The 18082-nt window shown below is 41.5% G+C and overlaps 1 protein-coding gene and 1 long non-coding RNA gene across 13 annotated transcripts in view; one reads left to right on the forward strand and one right to left on the reverse strand.

Annotated features, from left to right (window-relative positions):
* Positions 1 to 18082, forward strand: part of Fhit (fragile histidine triad diadenosine triphosphatase) — a 1536882-nt gene that overhangs the window by 667130 nt on the left and 851670 nt on the right. The gene's annotated exons all lie outside the window — the stretch shown is intronic.
* On the reverse strand, positions 3036 to 16865 carry LOC143267273 (uncharacterized). Of its 4 annotated transcripts, XR_013042239.1 has the most exons (7): positions 16160 to 16865; positions 15878 to 16028; positions 15148 to 15222; positions 10281 to 10513; positions 9488 to 9578; positions 6537 to 6781; positions 3036 to 3768 (listed from the first exon to the last, which is right to left on the reverse strand). It is a non-coding gene; the product is annotated as an uncharacterized LOC143267273 (long non-coding RNA). The 4 variants fall into 4 exon arrangements; XR_013042240.1 differs by having other exon boundaries at positions 15148 to 15219; positions 15878 to 16865; XR_013042238.1 differs by having other exon boundaries at positions 15878 to 16865.

The following is an 18082-nucleotide window of genomic DNA, read 5'->3' on the forward strand; positions in this document are numbered from 1 at the left end:
GAAAGATCTTCCATGCTCATGGATAGGCAGGGTTAACATAGTAAAAATGGCAATCTTACCAAAAGCAATTTACAGATTCAATGCAATCCCCATCAAAATACCAACACAATTCTTCACAGATCTGGAAAGAACAATACTCAACTTCATATGGAAAAACAAAAAACCCAGGATAGCTAAAAGAAACCTGTACAATAAAACAACTTCTGGAGGCATCACAATCCCCGACTTCAAGCTCTACTATAGAGCTACAGTAATAAAAACAGCCTGGTATTGGCATAAAAACCGACATGTGGACCAATGGAATCGAATTGAAGACCCTGACATTAACCCACACACCTATGGACATATAATTTTTGACAAAGAAGCCAAAAGTGTACAATGGAAAAAAGAAAGCATCTTCAACAAATGGTGCTGGCATAACTGGATATCAGCGTGTAGAAGGCTGCAAATAGATCCATATCTGTCACCGTGCACAAAACTTAAGTCCAAGTGGATCAAAGACCTCAACATAAATCCAGCTACTCTGAACCTGCTAGAAGAAAAAGTAGGAAATAGTCTTGAACGCCTTGGCATAGGAGATCACTTCCTAAATATAACACCAGTAGCGCAGACACTGAGACAAACAATCAATCAATGGGACCTCTTGAAACTGAGAAGCTTTTGTAGAGCAAAGGATACGGTCAACAAGGCAAAGCGACAGCTTACAGAATGGGAAAAGATCTTCACCAACCCCACATCTGACAGAGGACTGATATCCAGAATATATAAGGAACTCAAGAAATTAGACATCAAAAGGACCAACAGTCCAATTGAGAAATGGGCTTTAGAACTAAACAGAGAATTCTCAACAGAGGAATTCCAAATGGCTGAAAGACATTTAAGGAATTGCTCAACTTCCCTAATCATCAGGGAAATGCAAATCAAGACAACTCTGAGATACCACCTTACGCCTGTCAGAGTGGCTAAGATCAAAAACACTGAAGACACTTTATGCTGGAGAGGATGTGGAACTAGGGGAACTCTCCTCCACTGCTGGTGGGAATGCAAGCTTGTACAACCACTTTGGAAATCAATATGGCGCTTTCTTAGAAAATTGGGAATCAATCTCCCCCAAGATCCAGCTATACCACTCCTGGGCATATACCCAAGAAATGCTCAATCATACCACAAGAGCACTTGCTCAGCTATGTTCATATCAGCATTGTTTGTAATAGCCAAAACCTGGAAACAACCTAGATGCCCTTCAACTGAAGAATGGATAAATAAATGGTGGCACATATACACAATGGAATACTACTCAGCAGAGAAAAACAACGACATCACACGGTTTGCAGGCAAATGGATGGATCTAGAAAAAATCATCCTGAGTGAGGTAACCCAGACTCAGAAAGACAAATATGGTATGTACTCACTCATAGGAAGATGCTAGATGTGGAACAAGGATGACTAGACTGCTACTCACATCACCAGTGAGGCTACCTGGAAAACGGGACCCCCAAAAAAGACACGGAGAAATGGACAAGATCTACATGAATAGCCTGGTCATGAGTGGGAACAATGAAGGGCGACAGTCGAGGGAAAGAGTGGGAGACCCTAGCTGGATCAAGAAAAGAGAGGGAGAACAAGGAATAGGAGACCATGGTAAATGAAGACCACATGAGAAGGTGAGAAGGGGAGGAAGCAGAGAGCTAGGGAGGCCCACGAAGATCCACAAAGATACCCCCTCAAAAGACTGCTGGCAATGGTCGCGAGACGGCAGGAACTGACCTACTCTGGTGATGGGATGGCCAGACACCCAAATAGTGGTGCCATAAACCCCATCCAAGGACTGAGGAATCTGAAGGCAGACATCCACGGCTGGTCCCCTGGTGGAGCACTGGGAGTCTAATTAGTGAGTAAGAAGAGGATTTATATGAGCGAGAATTGTTGAAGCCAAGGTTGGATAAAGCACCGGGACAAATAACCAAATGAATGGAAGCACAGGATCTATGAACCAAAGGCTGAGGGGCCCCCAACTGGATCAGGCCACCTGAACGGGTGAGACAGTCATTTGGCTTGATCTGTTTGGGAGGCAGCTGTGCATTGGTGCCAGGTCCTGGGCTCGTTGCATGAGTTGGCTGTTTGAATCCTGGGACTTATGCAGGGACACTTGGCTCGGTCTGGGAGGGGGGAATGGACCTGCCTGGACTGAGTCTACCAGGTCAACCCCGGTCCTCGGGGGAGACCTTGATCTGGAGGAGGTGGGAATGGGGGGTGGGCCGGGGGGAGGGGTGGGCGAGAGGGGGAGAACAGGGGATTCTGTGGCTATTATGTTGAACTGAATGGTGTTATAAAATAATAACAATAATAATAATAATAAAAAAAACCAAAAAAATAAAAAAAAAAGTACAACTCAGAATGCTTTTCTTTTGTGTTTACTCAAACTCTGGCTTTCAGAAAAGCCTAATTACTTTCATATACCACAAACAGTCGATAGAGCATGGGGAAAAGTCATACCTATAAATTTATATTACTTGAGGGAGAATATTTGGTCTTGGAAATATTAATGCAGCCTCCTACCTCATAGATATTAGCTTTATTCGTGAAGTGGAATTTGATTTAGTTCTGACCCACCTAAGAACAGGACACTGGAGAGAGAAGGGGTTGGTCCTTGGTTGGTTCTGAGTTCTTAATTCCAGAGATGTCAGCTGAGAGAAGGTAGTGTGTTCCCATAGGGCCGGGCTGGGCTATGCCCCTGCTTTGTTCATGTGCAGGCTACCAGGAGGGAATAGAAGGCAGCACACAGAGTGTCAGATACTCTTACACAGTGTGGGCCAGTTCCAGACAATACAGTGCAATGGGCACAGGGGTCTTTCTCTTGAACATTAAACTATTCATTATTTCTGATGAATAGCAAAAGCTGAAAGATGCCAGTGAGATCAGGCAAGCTAGAGAACCAGCAGGTGGAGAGAGACACACTGGCTGGGACTGTTTTTCTGCACCAAGTGAGTCCTCATATTGCTCTGTGTGTGTGTGTGTGTGTGTGTGTGTGTGTGTGTGTGTGTGTGTGTGTGTGTGTGTGTGTGTTTCTTTAGTAGTATTTGGCATGTATAAACCAATGTGCCAGGAAAAATGAATATAACCAGTTTCCAGTCCCTTAAACAAGTTTGTCCTTTATAGAGGCACAAAAAATAAAATAAACAACAACAACAAAACCACATCACCTATCTCCACTTTTCAAGGCAGCCTGGCCAATGGCTTAGTGTAAAATGAGAGAAATTATGCTCTGCCCTGAAAGCATAATAAAGCATTCACCCTGCTTTCTGGTGAGTGTGGAGAGTGGAGGTATCATTGACCTTATGACTGCTAGCATCCTCTTCCAGAACGTGGAGAAAGGCTCTGGTCTCCAAGACAGTCAAGGGGCAGGCAGGCTGCTCATCATCCCATTCGGAACCATCAGTTCAAGGCTGGGCTTTGCTGCTGCTGCAGCTTACTTATTTCATGCAATCATAGATAGCCATTGGGGACCTTTGCTACAGTCATCCAGGCAATGCCACACCCCAGGCACAGAGATCCACCTGTGTCCTACCAGTGCTGTAGTCTGTAGGAGACAATGCATCAGGGAAAAGTTGCTTTCTCCAGATTGAGATGATTCTTCCCCAAGTGACAATTTCCCATCTAGAAGAATCCAGTTGCACTCCCGCTGAGAGCTTCCATTGCTGCCTGGAGTAAGGATTACATTTCCATGCCTCTTTGCTTCTATCTGTGGCTGAATATGTACATTTTGGCCTGTGGGAATGGGAAAAGATGTGCGAAACTTTGGAAGCATGCTATTAACAATTGGAGAGCTGTCCTGCTTCTCATTCTACTACATAGGCAGTTCATGGGATGGCTAGAATGCCACTCTCCACCAAGAAAGTAAAGACCATTCCAGTGGTGGAGAAATAAAATCTGGATGCAGCTTTAGTTTTAGATGACCTTAGACACAGCAGCCAAGACGATTCTTGTCCATGATTACCAAATATATATGGGAAAATAAAACCATGTTACTCTTGTGTGCTGGCTAGTTTTATGTAGGCACAAGCTATAGTCATCTGAAACAAGGGAACCTCAGTTGAGAAAATGCCTCCTGAAAATCTGGCTGTAAGTACCCAAGCCTGGAGGACAGTTTCTTAATTAGTTATCAGTAGGGAAAGACCCAGCCCAGTACAGATGGGGACCCCCCTGGACTGGTGGTCCTGTGTTCTATAAGAAAGCAGACTGAGAAATGATGAGGAGCAATCTATTAAGTAGCACTCTCTCATGGCCTCTGCATCAGCTCCTGTCTCCAGGTTCTTGCCCTGCTTGAGTTCCTGTCCTGATTTTCTTTGGTGATGAAGAGCAATGTGGAAGTATAAGCTGAAAAAAACCTTTCCTCCCCAACTTGCTTTTGGTTATGGTGTTTTGTTGCAGCAATAAAAACCCTAACTAAGACAACCTGATTTTCAATTTATCTGTAAAAATGCCTAATTTTCTTTTGAATTTCAATGTGCATGTAGCAAATTGTTATGTCATATATAAATACATAGCATATGTATGATTTAGAAAATCTACATTGTACTTAATTTTGATAGGATGCATAGAGTTCAAATGTTAATTGTATAGATAGAATCTCTAACTAGAAGGTTGTTTGGTTAAGGTAAATTGTTTTAGCAGCTTTTCATTAATGATGGTTTTGAAATCTGCTTTCATTGTTTGTTTTGTTTTTTCCTCCTGGTAAATTATGAACTAGGATTGTGAATGCTCAGCAGGTTAGAGTGCCTGTCTAATATGCTCGAAATGTTGGTTCAATCCCCAGCACCAAGCTACCTAGATAAGGTGATACACATCTGTAATCCCATCACCCAGACAGTGGAGACAGGAGGGTCAGAAGTTCAAAGTCGTCATTGCCTACATAGTGAATTCAGACCTGCCTAGGCTAAAGGAGACCCTATCTTTAAAAAAGAAAAATAAATTATAACACTAACATATTAGGACACGTTTGGGTAGCACACAAATCTGTATCTAATACTGTGGAAACCTAAATTATGTCACTGTGCCATGATAGTATTCAATAAATGACCCTCTTCAACTCCCTTAAAATGTCCCTTCTCCCAAAGCAAAAGAATTTGTAGAGCTTTTGAAACTGTCCACTGTGAGGTAGAGGGAGACAATTGTCTTCCAAACAGCACAAGTTAGAGCAAGTCAGAAATTGAATAATTCCTGATGGGAATCAGTCTTTGCTGCATTGTGTGGAATGGGTAAACTGAAGAATGATTCTCAGAAGACTCATTTCAATTCATGGTTGCCATTTTCATCTTGCTTCATATCATAGCCATTGATTCAGTCCTCCACAACAAGGGCATCTCCCACAAAGTACCAAGATTCTCAACTGTTTCTGGGTAAGGATTTCACTTCATGTAACATAGCATGCTGGTTATTATGTGTGTGGAAGTGTGTAGTGAGTGGGTTTATACAGCTCAGGGGCTGGCTTTCCTTGTTGATGTTCTTGGAGGACTTTGCTTAGCACCATTTCCTGTTTTGGGGGGCTCCTTGCTGTCAAAATAATGTAAACACCAGGGAAGGAAAATGTGCCTCCATCTGTTAAGTTCATCACATTCCTCTGTGGCTTTCTCTAACTAGGTTTTATGAGGTTCATATAAAGAGAAGGTGGGCCTCTGAGGTAGAGGTACTGCTGCCATGGAACTGGAGAATGATGGAGGTCAGTTAAAAGGCTGTGACATATCCATTCAGTCTTTCAGAGTTGGTAAAAAATACCCAGAGTTTTAAATGCCAAATAAGTTTCAATTTGAGTGTGGGGTGCAGTGGTCTCCTTTCATTCTTAAGGATGGATTCAGCTTTCAGAAATTTCAGAAAATCTGGGGGGATTTGCTTTATGTCCTGAGGGCTGTCCATATTCTAATGCTGACCCTGTCTGTTGGACTTGGATGAGTTTAAGTCAACTTCTCTAAGAAGCAACACTATTTCTCTGATTCTGTCCATTAGTTCAAGCTGAATCCTACCATGGGGGTCATTTTTAAACTGTCTCCTGTGAAAGCCTTCTCCAAGTTTCCTGAAAGATTATTAGGAGCACTTTCTCATGAGTTCCTGTGAGCTTGCCCATCTGGATTCACGTGAACTGTCAACTCAGCCAGGTCTCTTTCAGCCTGCTCTTCCCTTAACAGCAGGTCCTTTGCCCTATTTTATTTTGATGGTGTAGGGCCACATTGTGAGTACTCAGTAAATATGTGCTGAATTAATCTGTTTTCCTACAGAGACTTATTTTATTTATGGAATAAGTGTTTTAAGTGTGCACATAGAAGTTTGCAAAATAAATATTTGCTGATTGGATTTCTAGTGCTTAAGTAATGTTCTGTTGCAAGGCAGGAACCTCTGGAAAGGTTCATTAATGGTCTGGGATATTATTTACAGCATCGAAGCAGTTTTCTGAAAGTACATATATATTATTCCCTGTTTCCTTTTAAGTGCATAGACTCAGTGAAAAATAAACACTAAATCAATACCGGGCTCAGGCTTACTGGAAGAAGCGGCATGCCGTCTGTTTTCCCTGAAGATACAGTATAGACACAGTGAGTGGGGAGAGGGCTTCTGGCTTCCTGTTGTTGCAGCCAGAAACAGAATTGGTAACCTGAGTCTGAGTTAACCTTTGCATTCACAAACAAAGCTCTGCATCTGTGGTTGGACTGAGCCAGGTCCCTCCTGTCTGTCTGTAATGGAGGCTTTACTTAGAAGTGCCTACAACAGCTCCTCCTCACCTGTGGACCTGCGCAAGAAACATTTGATTAATAATCATTTAAATATTTCAGCAGTTTAGCTTTGCTTTTACAGTTAATTATTTATCTATCACAGTGCTGGGGATCTGACTGACACTCCAGTTCCAGTCACAGTTTTATTAGAAGACCTGTGGGGGTTTTTTTGCATGCATGTATGGTGTGCATGAATATATGCATGTATGTTTATGTGTGCAAGTGTGTGTGCGTGGGAGTGTATAGGTCCAAAGTTGAGATTCTGGATCACTCTCCAATCAGTTTATCAGGTCAGGGTCTCTCACTGAACCTAGATGTCATCAATTCTGGCTAGTTGGGCTGGCTAGCTTGGCCCAGGGGTCTCCTGTCTCTGCCTCATGAGTACTGGGATTACAGGCCACCATCATACCTCCCTGACTTTTCCATGGATCCTGGGGGTTAGAACGCCAGTCTGCATCCTTATACAGCAATGTTTTATCCATAGAGCTGTCTACCAATCTTATTTCATTATAGTTTTGCAACTTGTTTTTTCTTTTGTGGAACAAAAGGTTGTTGTCTACAGTTTTGCAGACACGTAGCTTCCTGGTGGTTTTACTATTCACCTTTGTCCATGAACCTAGAAAGGCAACTTTAAAAATTTACCTAGAGTGGAGGGGAACCAAGGCCATTGAATTACACTTAGCTATCTCATAACAAGATGGGACAGCCTAAAAGGAGAATGCTACTGAATCACAAGAGAAGAGGAAGACCCGAGGCTAAGCTATGGTAGGATCCTCAGAGGAGAACCAATCAAACCTGGTAGTAATTTGGGAGACTTTCAGGAGGAGACAATCTAATAACCTTCCTAGCCAGGATGTATCCAGGAGGAAGACATGACTCTGAATCTTGACGTTCACCTATCCCCTATTCCATTGTGCCCATTCTCCAGTGAAATAGACCTGCTGAGGCACATTGATGTTACCCAGTTGGTACTCACTGCAGAGAAAGTCATAGTGAGAAATTAAAATATAGTAAGAACCATGGTGTTTTGTTGATGGTGTGGAAGAAACAAGTAGTGTCATAAGCTATTAATAGAAGTTGACATTATAACAACCTCTTTGGAGGGATAATTTGGCAATATGTGAAATAAAAGTGCATTGTATTCTTTGCCAATTCAATTTTACTTTGAGAAATTTATCCCAAATATAAGCCCTCATGTGTGAGCAAAGAAATGAATAAATGCCCCCTAATAATGTTATTTGTATTAGCAAAGGTTTAGAGGAATTCTAAATGTCCATGAAATGTCAGCAATTAAATGATGTATGCTGCATCTGTGTGATGTCGGACTGTGATTCCCTTAGGAGTAGTAATGTGAGGTACATGGAATGTGGAAGCATGGTCTCCTGGGGACTATTGAGAGAAAGTAGAGGTAACAGGATAATGTGTAGAGTGTGCCTCCTCCTACTGTGTGAACAGAAAGGAGCACATGGGCATGTATGTGTTTGAAGTGAGGGAGACACATCTTGGAGCCCAGTCGGCCTGGAGTGGAAGTAAACTAGTCATGCATCTGATTCAGTGTGTCACCTGAGCTTGCGTGTTCTATGTGATACACAGGTCCCACCAAAATAGAGCTATGCATTGCTAAAGACCAAGGTGCACTCTGAGAAGTTTATGGATCCCATCATGTGAACTCATAGAGTATGCTTACAATTACTGATGTGGCCACAGTATCATTGTGTTATGGAACTTTTCGGATTTTCTATCACATGTGTTGTCCATCCTTGACCAAATCTCACTAGGCACCATGTGACTGCAGTTTCTGAACAATTTCAAAATTAAAAGCATGTAAAGGGGTTTGTAGCATAAAATTGTTGATGGTGATTTTCTTTAAATAAAAACTATAGACCCAAGGAACAGTGTCCATGAGGAGAATGTCTTCCTCATACCTTGCTGCATGCTCTTTCAGGCTTTTGCTCCCATACAAGCCAGCATTCTGTCCATGACTCTTTCTGGGCACAGCCAAATGCTGCATTCTTAAATGTGAAAGCCTCTAAGTTTCTTAAGCAGCACACTTACAAACACGTCTCAGATAGGTTACCTTTGGTAACCCACATTCAGAGCCCTGAGTCCCATCTGGCTGTGGTTCAGATCTAGTTGATTTAGGGTGAGTCAGGGAGCCCCGAGCTCAGAGGTTTCTAATGCATATGGTTTGAGTATTGCTTCTCATCTCCCTCCTCATCCATCCTCTACTCTTTCCTCTGCCCCTCTTCCTTGCCTTTTTGAGAATTTGAGGGCATGGTGTCTTCAGAGCATGCCACTTAGATTTTGAAGTCATTTAATATGTGCTTCACTTGATATATTTTAAAGAAAGTAGTAGATTGAGAGCAGTTTGATCCATTCTGTGTCCTTTGTTCTTAGTAACCACAGAAGGAATAGAAGTGTGACCAAGTTCTGCTTCCTGAAGGGCTAAGAGAATTTGCCCCTTTGAGGTATCCAATTTGTGATAAGATCCAGGTTATTTTATGCATTCTTGTTTCTGCCCAGTTTTTCTTGGTCTGTGATGACAGAAGACCCTAATTTGTCTGTACAAGCAAAGAAAAGAGATTCGAGTTATGGACAGCTGATCTTTGGGTTTTTTTTCTTTCCCCTCTAAGTTCTTTAAAATGGAAAGAGAAAGGAAACAGAGTGACAAGTGTGGATGGGGAAAGGAGACTGTCTGAAGAGCATGGGCTTTGGAGACTCACCTTCTGGGCAGATACTATTCCTGGCAAATTGGGTAATGTTGGCCCTGAGATCGGCTCTCTGTGTCATCTCTGTGAAATAAGACTGTCCAGCCTACCACAGTCAGAAAAGAGGATGAAAGAATATAAGCGTACAGCCTAGCACAGCGCCTAGCATTTAGCAGAAGCCCAGTAAATGGGGAGTGACTAATTGGCACAGGAGCAGAGAGGAGCGACTGGGGTAGCAGCTATCGTAGCTCGCTGGACCCAGGAGATCTGACAGAGCTCGTATTTTCCTTGTCTTCCCCCAAACCCAGTAAAGTCCTTCAGACCCAGTTGTTGCACTTGTAAAATTTGAATATTCAACTAACTGCCTGGCCTTCTAAACTGCTGACTGTACAGGGGCAAAAGGAAACATTTCTTGGCTTTCTTTTAAGTTTTATTCTAACCACTATCAAGGGAACACTTGTCTGCACAGAGCTTGGCTAGAAAGAAATCTCTTGGATGAATGTGAGTCCTAGGCTGGCTGCATAAACTCTCATGTCTCCTGTCCAAGACGCTCTTCAGCTGAAGGTGCTCATTTCCCTTGGTTTTGTTATCCCTCTCCAGCGTGGAGGTTGGCTAACATGAAACACACCTGTTTATTATATTGATGAGGAAGGAAGTCACAGGTTCTATCAAATAGAGTGCTGAAGAGGGTATTTCATGAGACTGCTGCCCTCCTACCCTGGCCGGCCATCTTTATTGACCATTTCCTAGGGTCAGCCTGAGGAAGATCTGAGCAGTCTCCAGATTCTGGGTGAGTGTGAGCTCCTACCTGCGGTGTCTGGTGATTTCTGTCTTTCTGTAACGCTCTGACTTTGTTCCAGTGTTTCAGTCTTGGTTGTGTACTGTAAAGCAGCACTCTTCAGAGTGTATTCATGACACAGCATTCCCTTGAGTCTTTCTTTCTTGATAGGAGGAAAACTGTTTTTGTTTAATATGCATTGAGGGTGTGGTTCAGTGACAAGCATATGTCTGGTTTCTGTTGGGCCCTGGATTTGATCGCTGCTGTTGAAAAACAGAAACAATAAAAAATTAATAAATGAATAAAACAATGATAATGCTATGTATTTTACTTACAGAATCTAAGTAACCAAGGACAGTAGCTGGAATGTTAGTATATTAAAAGCTCCCGAAAGTCCTCAAAGAAACTGAATAGAGATAGAATGAAGCCCCAGTGAGACAACTAAACAGTTTTCCTGATGGCACTCTAAAGAACCTATAGCTGAAAATTCTCATAGACAGTGAAAGGTCCTGAGTAATTCATTTGATTTTGTTTTTTTACAAATTGTTGAAAGTAGAAAAAGTTGCTACAAAGCTTGTCTTACAAAGAAGCTGGAGTTAGATTTATGAACTGAAGTGTTGACTTCGTGTTGACACTTGCATTTGAGGACCAAGCTTGCTTTCATTTGTCTTCACAATATAGGGATGGATGCTCCTGGCCTTGGTTCCAGACTTTCTGAGTTTCAAGTTTTCATTGAAATATTTCGTTGTAGAATGTGTGATAAGCTTTGGATCTGGATGAAAAGCAATACCCTCTGAGTCTATAAATAAATAATTAAAGTTGTTTGTGAATACCACCAGAGAGACCACCACTGTGGCCGTGTAATGGAAAGAGTTTCAATAGAACTCCAACAAAATGCTGGCTCTGAAAATTGCTTTCTGAAGATCAGAAGTAGATTTATTTGAGTCTACATATTTTTGATTATGCAGGAATATGTTGCTGTGAAGTTTCTGGAGCATTCAATCTTGGGATAGCCTTTCCTAATGCCTAGAAAGAAATTTGCTTCAGAATTAGGTGTAGAGCTCACAGCTCCAGCCTGCTTTCGCTTTTATGAGCTATTCCCATTTATTGTCAGCTCATTTACTGACAAATAAGGATATAATCCCCTTTTTGATATTGCAGCTCACCTAGTAATAAATGTTCTTTGTTATTTCTAATCTTGTAAAGTTAAAGGCAAAGGGTCCTACAAAAACGGCTTTGCTGCCTGAAGTGACACAGAGCGAACAGGACAGCAGCAAATGCAGAAAGAGTAAATTCAAGATGATTTGTTTGAATTAGGTTTACAGTCTCATGTAGTTCTGTGCACTGAGACCAGAAACCAAGAATAATCAAAAAAGCCTCTTGCCTAAAAACAAACATATTTCTCGGGAACATTTTGGCCTTGCCAGATGTTACATTGTAAGAATCTTCATTCAACAGTAGCAATAACACAAAAGGCAATGAGCTGGGCAGAGATTGTACGTCATGAGCTAGCATTATCTGGAAATGGAATGGTACTTTTTAAAGTCTCTACTATATTTTTAAGTGTGTGTGTGTGTGTGTGTGTGTGTGTGTGTGTGTGTGTGTGTGTGTGTGGTACGTGCATGTGGATGCAGAACCATGAGCATTAGAGCCACCCTACCTTAGTGCTGCCTGTAGCATTAATCTTATAAGGTCTTATTAATAAAATCCAAATCTGAAGCCAGGTATTGGAGTGAATGCTGGAAGAACAACCCACAGCTACCTCACCTCACCTCACCAATTCCTCAGCTGATCCTTTTTCCTCAGATTGGAAGCCTCTGTGTCCTTGTCCAAATGGATCTCAGCTGAACTGCTGCTCTAAAGCCTAAAAGTTTAACAGCTTAGCTCCTGGTTCCCATGCCTTATATACATTTCTGCTTCCTGCCATCACTTCCTGGTCTTAAAGGCATGTGTCTCCATGCCTGGCTGTTTCCAGTGTGGCTTTGAACTCACAGAGATTCAGACGGATCTCTGCCTTTGAAATGTTAGGATTAAAGGTGTGTGTGCCACCATTTTCTGGCCTCTATATCTGGTGGCTGTTCTGTTCTCTGACCCTAGATAAGTTTATTAGGGTGCTCAATATATTGGGGAACACAATATCAGCTGCCAATTGAACTTCTATTCTCAACAGGAGAAGCATGAGCCCTTAGTCACAGACCCCTCTCTCCAGCTCTGGACTGGCACTTCTTAGATTATAGCTATACAAGCCAGTGATGACCTCTGTAATAGCTTTTGTGGTTTTCATGTTAGACAAACATGTAAAATTAGAAGAGATAATAGGTTCTGAAAAGTATTTTTATTCTAGGCAAAATGTTTAAATTGCTTAGTTCTCTAGTTAACAGAAGACAAAAATACATTTGGCATGCCAGAGCCAACAATGGTATAAGGATGTCTAAACAGCAATTGATCTTTATCTGTTTATGATGTAGGGAAGAGTTACTACCTTTCTAGTTCATGAGTGTGTGTGAGAGTACATACGTTTTATACACATATAGAGAGCTTTCCCTATTGCAAGAATATGATGGCTTGTAGTCTGCAGATATATATTTTTAATTTATAATTTTTATGTATATATGTGTGTGACTGTACCATATGTTTGTGGGATGATATGGAGGTCAGAAGAATGTGTGGGATCCCCTTGGAACTGGGTTATAGGTGTTGATGAGCCACCATGTGGATGCTGAGACCCGAACCTAGGTCCTATGTAAAAACCACAGTGTTTTTAACCACCGAGCCATCATTCCAGTCCCCTTACAAAGTATTTAATTTGCAATCAGAGAAAAACAATTCTAATTTGGAACACTTGTGTATTTCAGGATTTTGTGATACAAAGGTCCCACTCTGACCAATTTCACCTCATTAATGCATGTCAAGTGGCTTCTAAGATTCTGAACGTTTTAATAAGTTCTTCTCATGGGCAGCTGTGAGCTGGCTCCAGCCATCCCCTGGAGGAGTTTCCTTGGCCTCTAGTAATTCTGAGCCTGTTTTCTGGAAGGAGCTGGAGTGTACTTATAGCTAGAATGTTCTTGAAGGCTCTGGAGAAAGTGTTTGGTAAATAACAGCTTCTGTGGTCTTGAAATTCCCTTCAGATCCCAGAGTTTGTCATTCTTGCTCAAGAAGATGTGCTTTTAATGCAATGCATTATTGTATGTGATAAGCTTTTTTAGGGTGCTATCCATATTACTTACTTGTTATTGTTAACATTTCCTAGAATTCTTACCGGGTTGAATGGGGATGTCTGGAGGGAATTAGTGCATAGTACTAAAAAGTGAGGCTTTAGAAGACAGTTGCTTCTGACACCCCAGAGGATGGAACCTGGGGATACCCTTGTTCTTTGAACATGGTGCCTTTGTCTGATGAGATTGTTGCATAACGAAAACTTTACACTGAGGCAAATGCCTCTAACACAGGAAACCGTTTCATTCAGGACAAGGGTTGGCAACTCTAACCCACCAACTGAATACCACTCATTTATGTGTGGCTCATCAGCTAAGGGTTTTCTCATTTTTGAATGGATAAAAAAAATGGAAAGAATAATATATGACACAAGAAGATGATACTGACTTGAGTTCTAGTGACTACGAGGATACAAGCTGGCCCTGTCCTTCAGACTGCCATCATATTTGTCCTGCCATCTGGGTCATTTTCCTGCTCAACCAGCTGACCTGAGGACTAACAACAGAGACTGAGATCCACAGAGCTTGAAGTGCTGATCATTCAGTCCCATACAGAAAATGTTTGCCAACCCCTAATCTCATAAACCTGTCTCCAAGAAAGTGTGGCTAGCAAGCTATAAGTATGACTGTGAAGTATGACTGAAGCCGAGAAATAACATTGCCAGATTCACCCCCAATGTGATGGAAAGGAGTTGTGTCAGAAATGTAGGGAAGTGTGGATCTAGGGAGATGCTCAGTTGGTGAAGGGCTTGCTATATAAACATGGAAACCTGAGTTTCGATCCCTGCATCTACATATAAAGCCAGGTGTTGTGGTGTGCCCATTCCCAGTGCTGGGGAGAGAGTGACAGCAGGGTCCCAGGAGCTTGCTACTCATAGAGTACAGCCAATCAGTGAGCTAGTTCAGTTGAGAGACCCTGGCTCAAAAATTAAGGTGGAGAGACATGGAGGAAAATACCCAGTAGAGACCACCAGCTTCTATGAACATGGACATGTATACACATCTCACATGCAAGTGGACACATACAAACTTGGCAAAAATGTATAGGGCGTATAAAACACTTGTGACAGTTCTCAAAATATAAAAAGCATTATATCGAACAAATAAAATTCTTACTTGTCTCAAATCACCTTTCATTGTCTTTGAAATTTGCTACAGAGGAATCTCCTTTTGTTTCCTGGTGTCGTGGTCAGACACAGACCCTTGTGTCCTGATGCTAGGCTGCTTCTTAACCATGCTGTAGGCCAGTACCGATGGTGTTACAGGGCCTGTATATGGACTCAGCCATTTATTTGATGTTGATCATGAACACATTTCCCGTCACTCTTCATCTTTACTTCTCTCCTCTTTCAAAGCTAGGACAGGATCCCACAGAGCAGCACATAATAAATGCTACTTTTTGTTTGGTGATGGTGAATTGGTTCACATCAGGATCTTTCATACATATGTGGATTTATCTTTTAAGTTTCACTTTTTCAGCCTAGGAGTTTAGCTCAGTGGTTGACATGCATGAGGCCCTGAGTTCAATCCCCAACAAAAGAAAAACAAATAAAGAAAGATACTTTAAATTGTGTTTGTTTTGCAGACAGAAATCAACATTTGACAGTGTCTTGACATAGAATGTAAACTTCTCACATCTTACATATTCCACCTTAGGGGTGTCATCTTGAACTACAACTTACACTATTTGTAGGCTTGTGTCTGGAGAGAAGGCTCCATGCTCTCATTCATGTCTTCTCACAAGAGGCTGCATTCTGCTGAGAGAAGGAAACCCTTTGTCAATCACATATACATGTGTTGTGAAGAATCCTGCTCCATTAAAATACGTCTGCTAAAATCCTTCCCTTCTGGGGAGAAAGAATCCCTTAGCCCCTCAGACATCCCCATGTTCTACCTTGAACGGCTTGGCTTCACAAGGCAGTTGTCTCCATCAACCATGGAACAGACACTGTTTCCATCAAGTCCATCTCTTACTTGGCTGCACATTATAAAACTAGTGCTATTAAAATACCCAAGTGTCCACCTAAAATACCCCAGTGCCCACCTAAAATACCCCAGTGTCCACCTAAAATACCCCAGTGTCCACCTAAAATACTCCAGTGTCCATCTAAAATACCCCAGTGTCTACCTAAAATATCCCAGTGTCCAGCCAAAAACACCTCAGTGTCCAGCCAAAAACACCCCAGTGTCCACCTAAAATACCTGAGTGTCCACCTAAATTATCCCATCATCCAGCCTAAAATACCCCATTATCCAGCCTAAAATAACCCCACTGTCCAGCTTATCCCTGTCTGAGGTTGGGAGCTAAGTAGCAGCTTTTCAAGTCCTTGCTGCAGGTGCAGCCTGCAACCAAGGTTGAGAATCCCTGCTGAAAACACTTAGGTTTTCAAACAGACTTGTTTTTAAATATACTAAGCAGAGATCCTGGTGTCCTGTTAGATGGTGTTTGCTCTTCTTAAGCATACTTAAGTGCAGCATCCATTGTCAGCTGCTTATATTGCAGTCTCTTCTCTAGGGAAATTTACTGATGCAATCTTGTTTCATTAGCTTAATAAAGAGGGATCTTTCAGACAGTGAAAGATGATGATAAGAAATGAGCCTTTGATTCTTCTGAGAGAAGCCCACTGTAAATCCCACTGAGATTCTGCTCAGAATTGCTGTAGAGCTAAGCTTTACAAGTCCAGTTGGTTTTACCTGCCAATGTTGACTTCAGAGGACGGAGTTGTATGGCAGTGTTTTCTATACTTGCTAATGGTGTTTTACATATTCATGATGATAAACTGTTCTCTCCTTAATGCACTGCTCCTTGGGCTTAGCTCATTATAGATATTTTCTTAATCTAATCTTCTGCTTAAGTAGGAATTGCTATAGTTTCAGTGAATTGGAGACAATTTGCGGGAGAAGTTTAATTAATTTTGTTATCTGTAAAATGAAAATGATGACATTACACACCTGCTAGGGTTATTAAGAACAGTGGGAGAGCCAGGCAGGCAGTGATGCACACCTTTAATCCCTGCACTTGGGAGGCAGTGGCAGGCAAATCTCTGTGACTTCAAGTCCAGCCTGGTCTAGAAAGAGAATTTCAGGACAGCTAGAACTGTTACACAGAAAAATCCTGTCTCAAAAAATTAAATAAATAAATAAATAAATAAATAAATAAATAAATAAATAAATAAATATAAAGAACACTGGGGGAGACTGGGGGAAAACAGCCAAGTACCTGGTAGTAGGTAAGCAATGTGATGATGTAGGTAAGCACTGTGATGATGTAGGTAAGTGCTGTGATGATGTAGGTAAGCACTGTGGTGATGTAGGTAAGCGCTGTGATGATGTAGGTAAGCACTGTGGTGATGTAGGTAAGCGTTGTGATGATGTAGGTAAGCACTGTGATGATGTAGATAAGCACTGTGATGATGTAGATAAGCACTGTGATGATGTAGGTAAGCACTGTGATGATGTAGGTAAGCACTGTGATGATGTAGGTAAGCAATGTGATGATGTAGGTAAGCACTATGATGAGGTAGGTAAGCAATGCGATGATGTAGGTAAGCACTGTGATGATGTAGATAAGCACTGTGATGATGTAGGTAAGTGCTGTGATGATGTAGGTAAGTGCTGTGATGATGTAGGTAAGCACTGTGATACTGTTATGGCATTGAAATGGCATTAGGAGGAAGGGCACTGGGATCAAGCTTTCTGGGTTCATTTCTTAACCACCTGCCAGATCTGAATGTTTGGCCCATTACTTGCTGTATTTAAATGTACATTTCCTTACCTGGAAATTTGTATCCTTCTTTGCCCAGGGTGGGGACAATCACATATATTTAATAATCACTTACTTAATGGACTGATCACTACTGCTAGCATAAAGTAAGCAACTGGGGGACTTTCTTAGAAATGTGGCCTTGTAGCCCTCAGTTCAGACATAGAGAAACAGAAGCTGTACTTTAGAAATATCCCAGTCTCAAGTGTGGTCAGATCTACTTAGTAAATGGCAAACATGAATAAAACTTGACCCACATCCCTGACATGCACCCTGGACAGGCCTCCTTCATCAGTCACAGTCCGCCATGTCACCCATGTCCTGCTTATACAGTCTCACCTGAAAGAGGAACTGACTGCAGGAAAGTAGTGACTGGACTTCATATCAAAAAGAAAGACAGTATGTTGCTAAAATAAAACTCATACTCAGAGCTCTTTGATCATTAATCCAGAATTATTTTATACTATTCTGCGCTGCCATGGTAATGTTATTCAGTAACACATATAAATGTGTTTGTGCTTCAAGAGGAAGGTGAAAATGATAACCAGACAGACAAATGATGATTCAATATTAAAATGGAATTTAAAACAACTAGGCAGCTGATACCCATTAAAATAATGTAGACATTATGATTTTGAATAAGTCAGAAATAATCAACACATTTCTTTATTGAAAAAAAAAGATCTTTTATGGATTTCATTGAACTCTAAAGTTTTGATTCTTGAATTTTTTTTACTTAGTAGTTTTCAAAAATAATTTTTGTGTGTCATGCTGTGTGTGTTATGTGTGCACATGTGTATGTATGTGCATGTGCTTATATGTGAAGGCCAAAGGATGGTACCTACCAGGCATTG

Source organism: Peromyscus maniculatus, chromosome 9 (genome assembly GCF_049852395.1).
Source record: "Peromyscus maniculatus bairdii isolate BWxNUB_F1_BW_parent chromosome 9, HU_Pman_BW_mat_3.1, whole genome shotgun sequence".
NCBI lineage: Eukaryota > Metazoa > Chordata > Mammalia > Rodentia > Cricetidae > Peromyscus > Peromyscus maniculatus.